At 32.6% G+C, this 14,263-nt stretch overlaps 1 pseudogene; it reads left to right on the top strand.

Annotated features, from left to right (window-relative positions):
* The first annotated feature begins 11,462 nt into the window (after positions 1-11,462).
* On the top strand, positions 11,463-12,937 carry LOC112452070 (annotated as a pseudogene).
* Positions 12,938-14,263: the final 1,326 nt, after the last annotated feature.

Here is a 14,263-nt window from a genome sequence, read left to right as displayed (position 1 = left end):
ATATACATATATATTTAAAACAAAGAAATGACGGAGAGAGCTAATTGTGAATCGCGTGTATTGCATATATGCATGCGTTATGTATGCATGTAGTGCAAGCAGGCGAGAGAAATCGGTGAAAAAAAAAAGGAAAAGAAGGAAATGAGCTATGGAGTAAATCTATAATTTGCAACACGTGTACAAATCATTGACAAACAATTCGGAGGACCAATTGGTAGGTAGTTGGCGCGGTCGCGCTTATCGCGATCTTACCCAACCAGAGATACTCGATTAGTCTTCATCCCAATCCGCCATTACTGTTCGACCTGCAGAAAAATTGGCGAATTGGGATTAATCGAAAAGACTTATACAACGGAAATAATTTCACATTGTTTTCAGTCCATTTATTTCTCTCTATTATAATAGAAACGTGCAGAGAAATACGAATCTGCCTCTTAAATTCCGATCAATTTAAAGATTGAAAATCTGGAGAATGAAGTGCTATTGATTCTTGTTAATTCGTCTATTTTCTGCAGAACAACCGCGTATCATCGTATCAACCACTGAATCCTCCGATAAACTCGCGGAATATACGTAATCTTCGTGATATCTTCGTAATATCTTCGCTCACGTCGCAAAAGAATTATCGGGTGTTTCGTCGAACGCGCGATGACGAGCCCGAGGAGCTTTTATCTTAATTTTCTGCCAGAAAACGTCGAGAAGCGACACAGCACCATCGATTCCTCGCGCGACGTGCGAGCTCGCGACTACATTCCTGCCTTGCATAGATGCATATCACGAAAAGCTTTCGGTCGCCGTCGCGCCGATCGAATTGCGATTTATCGCGTTGGAGTGCGACTTCCCCTTGGAATTGGCGCGATTACGACGGAGCTTCATTGTACGCCAGTGTATCAAGCATCGATCGTATAGACAGAGCTTAATTGTATAGAAACAAATACAGTCAGCGATCGATTTTCTCCACGGGAGTAACGTTGTGCACGCTTCTTGCATTTCTTTCTCCAACGAACCTGCTCAATCGAGCGCCCTTCGATAGATGGAAGGTAAGAATAACGCAAAAAATGAAGGTAAGTATACCTTCATTTTTCTGGTTTTTGCTGAAGATTGCTGCAAATTTCTAAGTGAAAAGTTATATAAAATATTAATATATACGAAGACATTAGAATATTTGCTTTTATTAAAAGATTTCAGCGACTGCTATTTCGATTATCTCAACGAATTCGCGATCGCTAAACATAATTATTTAAATAGTCATTTAATATGGAAAATTAAGGGAATTTTTTTTTTACGTAAGTCGCCTTATACGGCGAAATGTACAGCCACCGTGTTTATTATTCTTCTCGTGTTGAGGCAAAACCGAGTAGAGGAGACCGGGGCTAGAGGACACACGGGTAAGTTGTCACAAAGCTTATATGGCATATTTTTCTCTATAGTATAGGTAGCTTCTATCGTGCTAGTCGAGTATACGAAATAGCTCGTTTCAAAAATATCGCATGTGATATTTACGAGCACTTTTTAACAATTGGACGTGGTAAGTAAACTATAATTCTTACCTCTATTTTTATTGTCTAGTTGGTTTTTGGAATTATTAATCGTAAGTTCTTTTTAGTCATATAAGAAATATTATAGATTTAGATAATTTTTCCTGTATTTAGTTAACCGTCATTGCAACATAGTTTATAAATATAATTATCTTTGTTCAAAGTGACCGTTCGGGGTAAGTTGTCTCAAATGACATAAGATTCAAAGTTTATGAGAATTACTATTCTTTTTTTTACTCTAAGTTTATGAGAGAATTGTATTATATTACAAAGTTCATGAAAATTATTAATTTTTTGTTTAATTCATGCTGCAATATATTATTAAGTAAAATCTACAGGAAACTGTCACTGACTTTAATAAAATATTAAAACAGGGACTATTTGTCGTATGTTTCCTCTATATGAAAGATACGTGATAACGATACGTGATAACGATACGTAATATGAGGTAAATTGTCACATTTGCACGATTCTACTTAGAATTATATAACTTTTTTGTGTATAAATATAAATAAGTAATATTTTTTTTCTTACACCTAAAGGACGTAGCTGGATTATAAAGTAGTAGTACGATATTATAAAATATTGCTAACATTTTTTTTTTAATCAGTGTGTTTGAAAAGTGTGACAATTAGCCTTGGTTTCCCTTTTATTCTGGATTTGACCCACACCTTATATAATAGAAAAAAAACAGTCGTCTATTATTTAGTCATTAGTGAAAATAATTTTGGAACAATTACTTTTACATTTAGTAAGAAAAATTGAAATTTTAAACAACAAATCGCAAATTTCTACTGTGAAATATGTAGAAATTCATGGTAAATTGCAATAAATTGTAGTGAGTTGTAAAAAGTATTTAAAACTATTTAAAGTTTCAACAACTTTTTATAAACATTTTTATGAAAATGTGGTAAACTGTAAAAATCGTAAAAAATGTTTATTTTTAAAAAAGACTGGTGGCAAACGCCCATTTCTTTTGGAACTCGAATTTCAAACTTTTTTCATGGCAAATAGCACTATTAGATGAAACATTAAGCCCATGTAAAATTTTAAGATGAGCATAGGCACGGTTCCGGAGATACAAAGGAGTGAAAGTAATGATTTTCAGTCAGAGTGTATTGCATAAAGAAGAATGTGTGACTGAAGTTCACGTATTATTGAGGGTATTTTTTGTCGAATGGATCATCTACGATTTATTGTTCAGAGAATGAACGATCTACTATTTACCGCTATTTCATTTATGGGAGGAATCTATCTCGGAGAATTTTTACGCTAGACGAAAATTATAAGGTCATATTTAAATCCGGCGTAAAAAATTCCATAAAAAACAATATGTTTCACGTCATTATATATATATATTTTATTTTTTGGTATGGACACTTGAAGAGTTTCGTGTACTTTCATGGATTATGAGAAACCATCACTTTCACTCCATTATATCTCCGGAACCGTGCCTATGCTCATCTTAAAACTTCTCTGAGATTAATGTCCTATCATATAATACTATTTCGCATAAAAAAAGTTTGAAATTCAAGGTCCAAAACATGAGCGAAACAACACATTTTTGCCATCACTCTTTCTGCAACTTTTACTAAATTTTTTTTAGCAATTTATAACTATTTTAGCAATACTATAAAGTGAGTATAACTATTTACAACTTTCTACATCTTTTTACACAGCATTAAACAAGTTAAACAAGTTTCACGTAAAAAGCATTTAAATTTTTTATGTCAGTACCTTCCCTGTGATACGTGGCTAATATATTTTGTAGCATTATGAGTTCATACAAAATTTAATACCATTTTTGCTATTTTTATGAAAAAATACAAGTCGTATAAAGTTATAATAAATTGTAAGAAAGGTTCACCATTTTCTACATTTTACAACAATTATGTTGTAAATTGATATATTCTTTTTAATACTCATCTTCACTTCTGGAAGTGTTTTACTATAACGTAGAGGAAATAAACAGTTTGCAAGTTAATTTAAATATGTTTTATTTACTTCAAAATACTCTACAAATTAAGTACAAAATACAGTTCATTTATTAATCGTGTAAATAACGATAAGGAATTTTACTTACATATTAAAAATTATCTACTTGCATAAATATACATGGCCTAATAAAATATAATATTTAATAAACTTTATAATTTTATAGTGTAATATTGAATAAAATGTAAAAATAAAATATTAAAAAAACATAAAAAATATAAAAAATACTTTTGTTATCTTACAAAATATATTTTTTTGTGTTAGATGCAATAGATCACACACATAAAAATAACTAAATAAGGTATGCAACAACTTATAAATAATTATCTAATTTCTTAATCCTTATCAATAAGTGACACCTTTTTTGAAAAATGTTGAACATATCGCGTATTTACATTTAAAAAATTGTAGTTGCATAAAAACTTTCTACGTGAATTTATGAAAAACTGCAAATATGGCACAAATCGCATAGCTTAATGTAAAAATTACGTAAAAATAATCTAAAAAATTGTAATTACGTCATAAAAAATTGTAGTTTACACACAATTTTTGCGAAAATTATAAAATTATTTCTACTAGATTATTTATTCCTACAATAATCGGACAAAAATATTTTTAAAAATATCATTCACTTTATGATTTTTACATATAATATTTTATTTTATTTATTTTTTATTTAGATATAAAAATGGCACGACATTATAGAAGGACTGAATACCGGAGGTCTAAGGAAATGGCTGCAGCAATGGAAGATGTTATGAAGGGAATGGGCTGCATAGAAGCTGCTGCAACCCATGAGGTTCCTCTTTCTACTCTAAAATCTAGGATAAAAAAAGCTGAAAAGGAAGGTATGTCTCCTGCCCCGAAAAAAAGGAACTGCTGGTCTAAGGAAAGAATGGCTGCACCAATCGAAGATGTTATGAAGGGAATGGACTGCACAGAAGCTGCTGAAACCCATGAGGTTCCTCTTTTTGCTCTAAAATATAGGATAAAAAAAGCTGAAAAGGAAGGTCTGTTTCTTGCCCAGAAAAAAAGGAACTGCTGGTCTAAGGAAAACATGGCTGCAGCAATCAAAGATGTTAAGAAGGGAATGGACTGCACAGAAGCTGCTGAAACCCATGATGTTCCTCTTTCTACTCTAAGATATAGGATAAAAAAAACTGAAAGGCAAGGACTGTCTCCTGCCCCGAAAAAGAGGAACTGCTGGTCTGAGGAAAGCATGGCTGCAGCAATCAAAGATGTTAAAAAAGGAATGGGCTGCACAGAAGCTGCTGAAACCCATGAGGTTCCTCTTTCTACTCTAAGATATAGGATACAAAAAGCTGAAAGGGTAGGTCTGTCTTTTGCCCCGAAAATGAGGAACTGCTGGTCTAAGAAAAGAATGGCTGCAGCAATCGAAGATGTTAATAAAAAAAAAATGAACATAAAAAAAGCTGCTGCTTTCCATAAGGTTCCTCGAATTACTTTGTACCGTAGGATAAAAGAAGCTGAAAGGGAAGGTCTGTCCCCTTTAGAAGCTGCCTCGAAAAAGTTAGGTGTTAAAACTTTCTCAGAGGCTCAAGAAGAGGAACTTGTGCAACACATATTGCTTTTTAAAAAAAGTTTATTTAGCCTCACTTCAACAGATATACGGAAACTCGCATTCGAATTTGCTGAAGAGAACAACATTCCACATCAGTTCAACAAAAAAAACAAAAGAGCAGGGCTACAGTGGGTCTACAATTTCCGCAGCAGGCATAAGCAATTATCGCAAAAGAATTTTGAAGAAACTTTTCCTGCAAGCGCGAAGGGCTCTAACCGTACAGCAGTTCAATCATTTTTTGATTTATTAGAGTCTGTTTATAATAAATACCACTTTTCATGTAATGACATTTATACTGTCAATGAAACGGGCATTATAATAGTACCAAACAAATCGTCAAAAGTACTAGCTCTGCGTAGAGGAAAGCAAGTAGGCTCTTTATCTTCCAGTGAAGAAGTTCTCGTTACTGCTGAGACATGTATGAATGCTGCTGGTGATTATATGCCTACAATGTTTATTTTCCCTAGAAAAAAAGTAGACCTTGATTTGATAAGTAATGCTCCTCGCGACTCATTTGCCGTCTATCACGAGAGTGGATTGATTCAGAAAGTCAGTTTTATTGCTTGGTTCAAGAAATTTATTGAGTTTTCTTGTCCCCAACCTAAAAAGCCGGTGCTTTTGCTTCTAGATGGACATGCTTCTCATACCAAAAGTGTGAAGTTTATCAAACTTGCACAAGAAAACAACGTCATCATCTTGTCCTTCCCTCCGCATTGCACACATTGGTTGCAGCCACTTGACGTATCATTCATACCTCCTTTGATGACATATTATGAAAAAGAGGTGCAAGAATGGCTAACTGATCACCCAGGACGACATGTAACAATATGTAAAGTGGCGGAACTATACGGAAAAGCTTTTTTTAGAGCAGCGGAAAGACAAACTGCTATAGATGGTTTTGAAAAATCGGGAATATACCCATTGAATAAAAACGTGTTGGCTGATCTTATTGCTTCATCAAAAACCACTGAAAAACCTATGCAGCAGGAAATCCAAGATAATGAGACCCAATCGGTGATATCTGGAAATGATAAAATTCACCAGTCAACATCTGTAACTTCCTCGATTTTCCCTTCCCAAGAAGAAACAAATATTCAGAAGAGAAACAAGAAAAAAGAAAAAACTGCCATCCTGACTTCGTCTCCCTACAAAAAGCAGGAAATGGAGACTGCCACTCGGAAAAGGAAGTTAGAAATAAAATCTCCTAAAGTTAAAAAATTAATTAAGAAAAAAAAACAGAAAGACAGCTCATCCTCAGATTAGAAAGAAGCTGAAGCCTGCATCTCTTGCAATAATTTGTCAACAATAATCGAGCGCTGGATACAGTGTATTAAATGCAAGAGTGGGCCTATGAGTCCGGCAACAATGTAAAGCAAGAGGATATCTTTGTTTGTAATTTTTGTTTGTAAAATTCATTTTTGTATTGTACACTGAGAAAAAAATTTCTGCATTTTAGTAAATATTAGTTTGCAAACAACTTTGATTCCGTTTACTAAAATGAAGAAAAGTTATTAGCATATGTGTGTTAGCATTCACTAACAAAAATGCAGACAATTTTTTTCTCATTGTCAGTGTAATTTGACTAATAGCGAATTCGGGCGCTTGCACTAGTGCACACTGAGTGCGCACTAAGGCTTGTTTATAATCTATTCTTATATTTAAAGTCGCTTAAATACACATTTAAAAATTTTTTAGCCAATAAAACAATCTGTAATATCTATATAGATGCTGCACAAATCATTTTATAGACTAAAAAGTATTTAAGATGATCTGTAAATATAATAATTGATCAAGAACAACCCTTAGTGCGCACTCAGTGTGCACTAGTGCAAGCGCCCGAATTCGCTATAAGATAAAACAAAACTTCGTAATTATACTTTGTAATTGTGACTTCGGTGTTTCACGTGCTTTCAACCGATTTTACTCTACCGGTAGAGCAAAACCGGATATTTTAATTTCTTTAAAAATTCCTGTTATTCTTGTTTATTAAATTTTTTTTCATATAACTAGCTTTGTTTTCTCAGAGTTCAAGGTTCACTAAAGACTATACTAACGGCTCAGCAAAATCTTTTTGCCCTCTGATTTCTTGTAGAAAGACAAATCCAAAAAAACACCCAGTTTTGCTCCACTTTTAGGTATAAGATTTAAATAGCCATCTAGCCTGCCTATGTTTTTTATTTGCTAAAATTTCACGACAACTTCGAATATTTTTTCGATCGTATTATGCATATTAGGAAATTAATAATTCCGTTTTATTAGTGCTCCTGTTTTCTTTCCAAGTATGTTTGAGTGTATTTTTTTCATATGTTTTATATCTTGAAGACAATAGCGATATTTATATGTCGCATGCAATTATGCGTGACGCCATTTATACGATAAAAAGTGTCGCGTCTTATTCGAAATTTTGGAGCAATTCAGATTGTATTGTACAGATATTGGTAATACACACAAGCGTTATACGAGTTGCATGCGTTCATTTAAATCTTCTCTGATCTAAATCCATAACATTTTCAACCGCAAAGTGATTATTTTCACGACCACGCCTTGCTATCAGAATATGCAAACATTTCGGCGCTACTAATTGTATATCGCCATTGTCCTCTCTAAATAATAATCCGCCTCTTATAACGTAACCGTCGCGTTGTCTTTTGTCCGCTAGCGAATGAGTAATTTATGAGTTCGCATCTTCTCCTTGAACATTCTTTCTTTTAACTCATCTATTAATATATTACACGGCAGTGGATATCAGTGAATAAACGCATCAACATGTATATTTTTACCTGATATATTTACTATAAAATATATATAATCGAATTTTTCAAGTAGCAAAGCCCATCTAGTAACGCAAACACACAGATCTTTCTTATTCATTGTAAACGAAAACACATGGCAATTATATAGTAATAATTTTAAAAATAATTTTTAAATAAATTCTAAATTTTCGTAACTATTAATATATTATTGCAAGAGTTTCGCATAGTATATGTATATCTGATGTAGCGCATAGTCGTCGAGGAATCCCCATGTGTAATTCCGTTTTATTTTCTGTTTATACATATTCAATACCGGCTTAGTACTTAACGCAAATTTTAATCGATCAAAAGCTTCTGTTTCTTTCGCACCAAACTCCAATTTTGTATCTGCTTTTAGTAAATTACTCAGAGAATTAATTTTTAATAAAATATTTTTAATAAATTTGCGAAAGTATCCAGTTAAACCCCAAAAAACTTTACACTTGCTTCACGTTTTTCGGCTGCGGAAATTTCATTACGGCTTTGATTTTACTCTCACTAGACATCACAAAGGCGCGCTATTTAGCTTTAATATAATATTTTACTGTTACTATTACACTATTAACCACATAACTGTCCAAATATGCCATGACAGCCGCTCATGAAGTAAGTGCAACGAGAAAACCAATCGGCATCGCGAAAAAACGACAATAATACTTCGATCGATTCGAGTATCGATGACATGCCCTTTTTAGAAGAGGAGGAGAAAAGAATATCAAGGATTCAATATCATCGCCCATCGGTATAATTGGTAATTTAAATATATCAGTATGAATAAGTTCGGTATTAAAGTGTATATTTAATGCGAGTAAATTTTGTATAAAAAACTGTTGTTATAAAACAATGTAAAATATACTTATAAAAAATTATATATTTAATATTATTATATACCTACAGTAATATTATTACATACAGTAGGCCCCCATATATGTGTTATAACACGGATTCACATGTATAACACGATAGAAAAATTTTAATATTTGCTTGTTTCAAAGTAAAATTAAAAATATATATGTTACTGGTACATTTTTAATATTTATTTATCATTTTTTATAACAAACTTATATTTTTTTTATAAATATGTGCTTCCATATGCATACATAATCTATATATGTAAAGATACTTGAATGATAGCGATAACATTCTTGTGATATTTTAAGTGTATTTAATGAAAAAAATAAAGTACACACAAGAGAAGATGTTAATTGGCCAACAAACGAACGAGAACTCTGCTTGATCGTGATTAGTTCGCCGATCACATTCGAGTTATCGTTAAATCGTTTAGCAGGTTACTCAAATGGAAAAGCGTTTATTGTTTGTCAACTGTGTTTATTTGGTTAATATTTAGAAACGCCAATGCCTTGCTTGATCTGTCTTATCTTAATATTTCGCGATTGTAATATTTCATTTTTACAATAATATTTCTATACTCAGTCGTCTTGACCATAGAATCTGAATATAGTTTTTGATATTGTCAGAGTGTTCTTAAGAGAATCAATTGTTCTTAACCGCGGTTTTATATAATTAATAAACGTCAAAGTCTCGGATGACCCTTCGTAACCACCTATCTTTCTAACCACATTTCTATCGTTACGCAATGCTTTAATTATATAATAGAATCCTAAAGCGGCACACTTCAAATCTGAATCTAATTGATTCCTTTTAATCAAAACAGTATCGTGAGGATAATTTTACCAAATATTTGGTAAAATTATCCTCGCGACACTATTTCTCTTTCTTTCGACGCTTATTATTATAATTTCGTTTATTTTCTTCTTGTATATGCATTATACATTCTCATATTTGCTCTCTCAACTCCTCTCGACTCTCTTGGAATATCGTTCCCCATTCGCTTTAAGGTATTCCTTTCATGACACCAAAGTCTTAAGAATTAACTAATTTTTTTGTACGAGAAAGTTAAAATGCATATCTTTACGCCAGAAAAAAATTAAACCACATTACCGAACATATAAAAAAGAATTATGACTTTAAAAATTCGATATTTTATATGTGACGTTATCGAAAAAGTCTATTTTCCACATTTCAATGTAATAATTTGTTTATCAAATATGTTAAGATATTAAATATTAACTGCGCTACATATTCGCTAAACTCTATACTTTCGATAGTGTCAATAAAAATACAGCGTCACCGAATATTTAAACAAAATATTTATGTTAAAAGTTGACTTGAAATGTGGTTTAATAGATGAATATTTTTAATGGCGATTTTCAAGGAATTATTTGGCAACGCTGCAAGCTGTGCGCTCATGTCACACTTCAGTTCATCACGTACGGTTTATTATCAACTTTTATTTTCACAAATTGTCCCTTATTTTTGCCCACATTACTCCTCACTTTATGTTTCTTATCACTCATTATTATTATAAAATCTCTCTTTAATAAAAAGAAAATGTCACAATATTCTTTGATTAATGAAATTGACACTTACATTGACACTTTTGTTATCAACTTCACATTTTACAATCGGCGCCCTGAAAAGCGCAGCGTTGCCATATTGTTCTGACAGTAAAATTTACCAAAAAATGAAAAATTTCTAAATACACATAATATTTTCACTTTTTTCTTATAATTAAACATAATAATCAATTATAACTTGATTTTATATAAGTTTAATACAATATACAAGAGTTTGTTGAGGCCCTGCTTAAGCGCCTACAAAATACGCTCCTCCGTGAAAGGAATACCTTAAATAATAAGCATTCTGTAATCTATTGATTAATCAATAACAATATTCACTGACATATAAATTTAAATGATTTTGTGAAAATAGTATCTCTCTTAAAATTAAGAATATATTCATAATTGTGATTGTTATGGATTGATAATTAATTCATACATTAACCGTGCAGAATCATCATGTCAAAGATAATAGTGTTGTGTACAATCGTGTTCACATGGGCTAGCCGCCCAACAAACTACTTTTAATAATAAGTTTTTAAAATTGTTCCTACTACGGAGGCCCAAGTTAATAAATTACAATAGCTGGAAGCAATTCTCGATAAAGCTCCGCTGGATTAAACACACTCTATAATGTCTACAATTATTAATTATGAATTCTGTTATTATATAAAAAATAATTCCTACTTTAGTTTCAATATTTAATTTTAATCTTGCACTCAAATTCTCCTTTGTAGATATATCAAATTCAAAAATTAATAAAAATCCTTTATTCATAATTTTTTAAATTCATAAATTTTGAACTTTTAGATCTAAGTATATAAATTATCTGCATTCTCTCTCTCTCTCTCTCTCTCTCTCTCTCTCTCTCTCTCTCTCTCACATAAATTCTGTATTACATAAAAAAATCAATCACACTGCAATTTAGTTGTAATATTTAATTTTGATCTTCCAATCGCTCAAACTCACTTTTAGAAATATTAACTCCAGGAATTAATAAAAATCCTTTACTTATAATTTTATTAATTCACAAATTTTTACCTTCATAGATTTAAAAATATATAAATTATCTGAATTCATAAATTAAGTTAACACCCCTTCTAGGGGATAATCTGGGTGGATAATCCCTTCGCAGATGGCGCGTCAGGATGGCAGAGATTCCGGGGATCAAAACTTTGATTATATATATTTAAGCTGCTGATAATCAGCAACCTGTCCGTCGGAAAGACCTAGCTCCTTCCTCTTTCCCTATACACGGATAATTCCTTCACCTTAGCTTTCGTGCCAACCGCAGGGATCAACGATGAAGACCGTTTTCAGGTACGACAAAAGGATCAAGCTACAAATTCGGTGTAGGTATAGTTGACGCGTTATGCACGTCATATAATTTCCTGACGAAAAACAACCGTTACGTGTTATAATATTAACATGATTTTTTTTAAATGTATACTATACATCTATAGTATGAATTAAAATAGTGACTTACCTATGTAATAAATATATCGTTGTGAGCTATTTCTTAACTGATATTTTAACAATCTGTCTTATACAATACTTTTAGAAATATCGCATTGCAAGCATACGTTCCGTGTATTATAATGTAAAATTACACTGCTTATTAATTATTGTTATCTTCACAAGATACAGCGGGTCATGAAAGATATATATAGAACGATCAGGACGACCTACTACAGAGACGCAATAAAGGTTTCATTCTAATGTATGACATCACAAACGAGGAATCTTTTAATTCAAGATTGAGACACACACAAATAAAAAACTACTCGTTGGATAACGTCCAAGTAATTCTCACGGACAACAAGTGCGACATGGAAGAGAAGAGGATGATCAGCATCGAGAAGGGTAAACAGTTGGCGGAGCAATAAGGAGTATGATTATTCGAGACATCGGCCAAAGAAAACATTAATGTCAAGGTACATGTCACGAACTCGGAAACTGACCAACTATTTGATAAATAAGAAGTACACATTTAATATTTCTAAAAATATTGACGAATAAAATTGCATACATGTATATAGAAGTTTTTTCTTGCTTTTCAATTTGTATAAAATAATATAAATAATCATAACTATCTATCCCATCTAATTATAGTAATTGTTTACTTAACATGTCTAATTAACTGCTTAAATGTTCATAATACATTTTTAAAAAGTAGCCCAGTTTTGTAGCAGTTTAGCTTACAAATGTTATGTTTATTCAGAACCAAAATTTCTGTTTTTCAAAAAAGAAATCTAATTTTTCTAGTTATTTTAAATCTATACGCAACTAAAGTTATTATAAAAGTTATGAAAACTTTTAGATCTCATTTTTGAACTCTGACACGTTTTCAATCTCGTTTTATTGTGTCTTGGTATTATAACGTAAACGCGAGGCGTATTGATCCAACCTGTCACGAAGTCACATAGATGATCGATTCTCTTTTTCTCTCGTTTCGGCGGGCGATGTTCGAGCAGCTGGTGGATATAATATGTGACAAAATGAGCGAATTTGTGGACAATGAACCGACCCTGATGGGAGCGGGCCAGAACAAGGGCCAAGGGACTCACCGATCAGCCGACCAATCTAGCGAACACTAACTGTGATTGCTAAAAAAAAGTGTGACGACACGCACAAAAAAGGGGAGAAAATGAAAGATCGTATTTTGTGCGCCTTTGGCCCATACGTGTGTCAGATAAAGCGAGAAAAAATGAAAGAGAAAGAAAGAAAGGAAGAATGTCGACGTTGATGTGTTAACTAATCCACTTACTTACGACTACATTCCTGCCTTGCTAGTACACATCGTGAAAAGTTTTCGGTTGCCGTCGGGTCAATCGAATTGAGATTTATCGTGTTAAAGAATGACTTCCGCTCAAATTAGCGCGATATCGACGAAACTTCATTGTATCCACGTCATCCACGTCAGTGTATCGAGCATCGATCATATATAGACAGAAGTTAATTGTATATAGAAACACAGTCAGCGATCGATTTTCTCCACAGGAGAGTAACGTTGTGCACGCTTCTTGCGTTTCTTCTCCAATGAATCTGCTCGATCGAGCGCTCTTCGATAGATGGAAGGTAAGAATAACGCGAAGAAGATAGAGAGACTGCAAGTATTTAAGTAAAAAATTACATAAAATATCAATATACGAATACATTAGAATATTTGCTTTCATTAGAAGATTTCCACGACTGCTATTTCGCTTATCTCAACGAATTCAATCGCTAATTGTAAGTATAATTTGAGTAGTTATTTAATGGAATCAAGTATAAGTTATTTTTATTTAAGGAGTCACTTAATGGAAAACTGAGGGAATTTTAGGTAAGTCGCTTCTTTCTATGTTCAACGTGGAAATAGATAGAAGTGCGTCATTGAAAACGCGCGTATTACCCTCTAAAATTACGTGCGAATATAAAATTAGCGCTCGGAATCCGGCAGTCCGTGGTAATTGCATCCAATCTCATGACACTATATATCCCGGTGCTGAAAGAACGCCTCTTGCAAGATCAGCAAGTAATAAAGAGGTAATCACATCGGACGGAAGAGAAGTTCGTCATTCGCCCAACTGCGCACTGTTTTCTACCTCGTTAACGTTATTTGTGAATAATCTTTAATTACTCAAAAAGATGAATAATAATTCGATAAATTACTGTCATTTGAGCGTTACATACGACAAATATCAGGTACAATTTTTAGGTACGTATAGTCCTACACGTGTCAAATATCTAATTTTACATCAATTTGCTATTATTGTTATCCCAAGTAAAATTTCCAAATAATTGAAACGTCGATTGGTTGCCGTTAACAAAATACAAAATACTCTTCTACAGATCCATCCATTGAAAATTATCTGGCAAAACTAATCCTTCAGTAAATCGTAAACGGACCCTCGAGAATTAACAAAACGGGAAGAAAAGAGGCTATAAGGGTCAAAC

The sequence above is a fragment of the Temnothorax curvispinosus genome, unplaced genomic scaffold, assembly GCF_003070985.1.
Source record: "Temnothorax curvispinosus isolate PA1 unplaced genomic scaffold, ASM307098v1 QBEX01002923.1, whole genome shotgun sequence".
In the NCBI taxonomy this organism is placed as follows: domain Eukaryota; kingdom Metazoa; phylum Arthropoda; class Insecta; order Hymenoptera; family Formicidae; genus Temnothorax; species Temnothorax curvispinosus.
The sequence above is the reverse complement of the archived record's forward strand: the minus strand, read 5'-3'. Positions and strand labels throughout refer to the sequence as shown.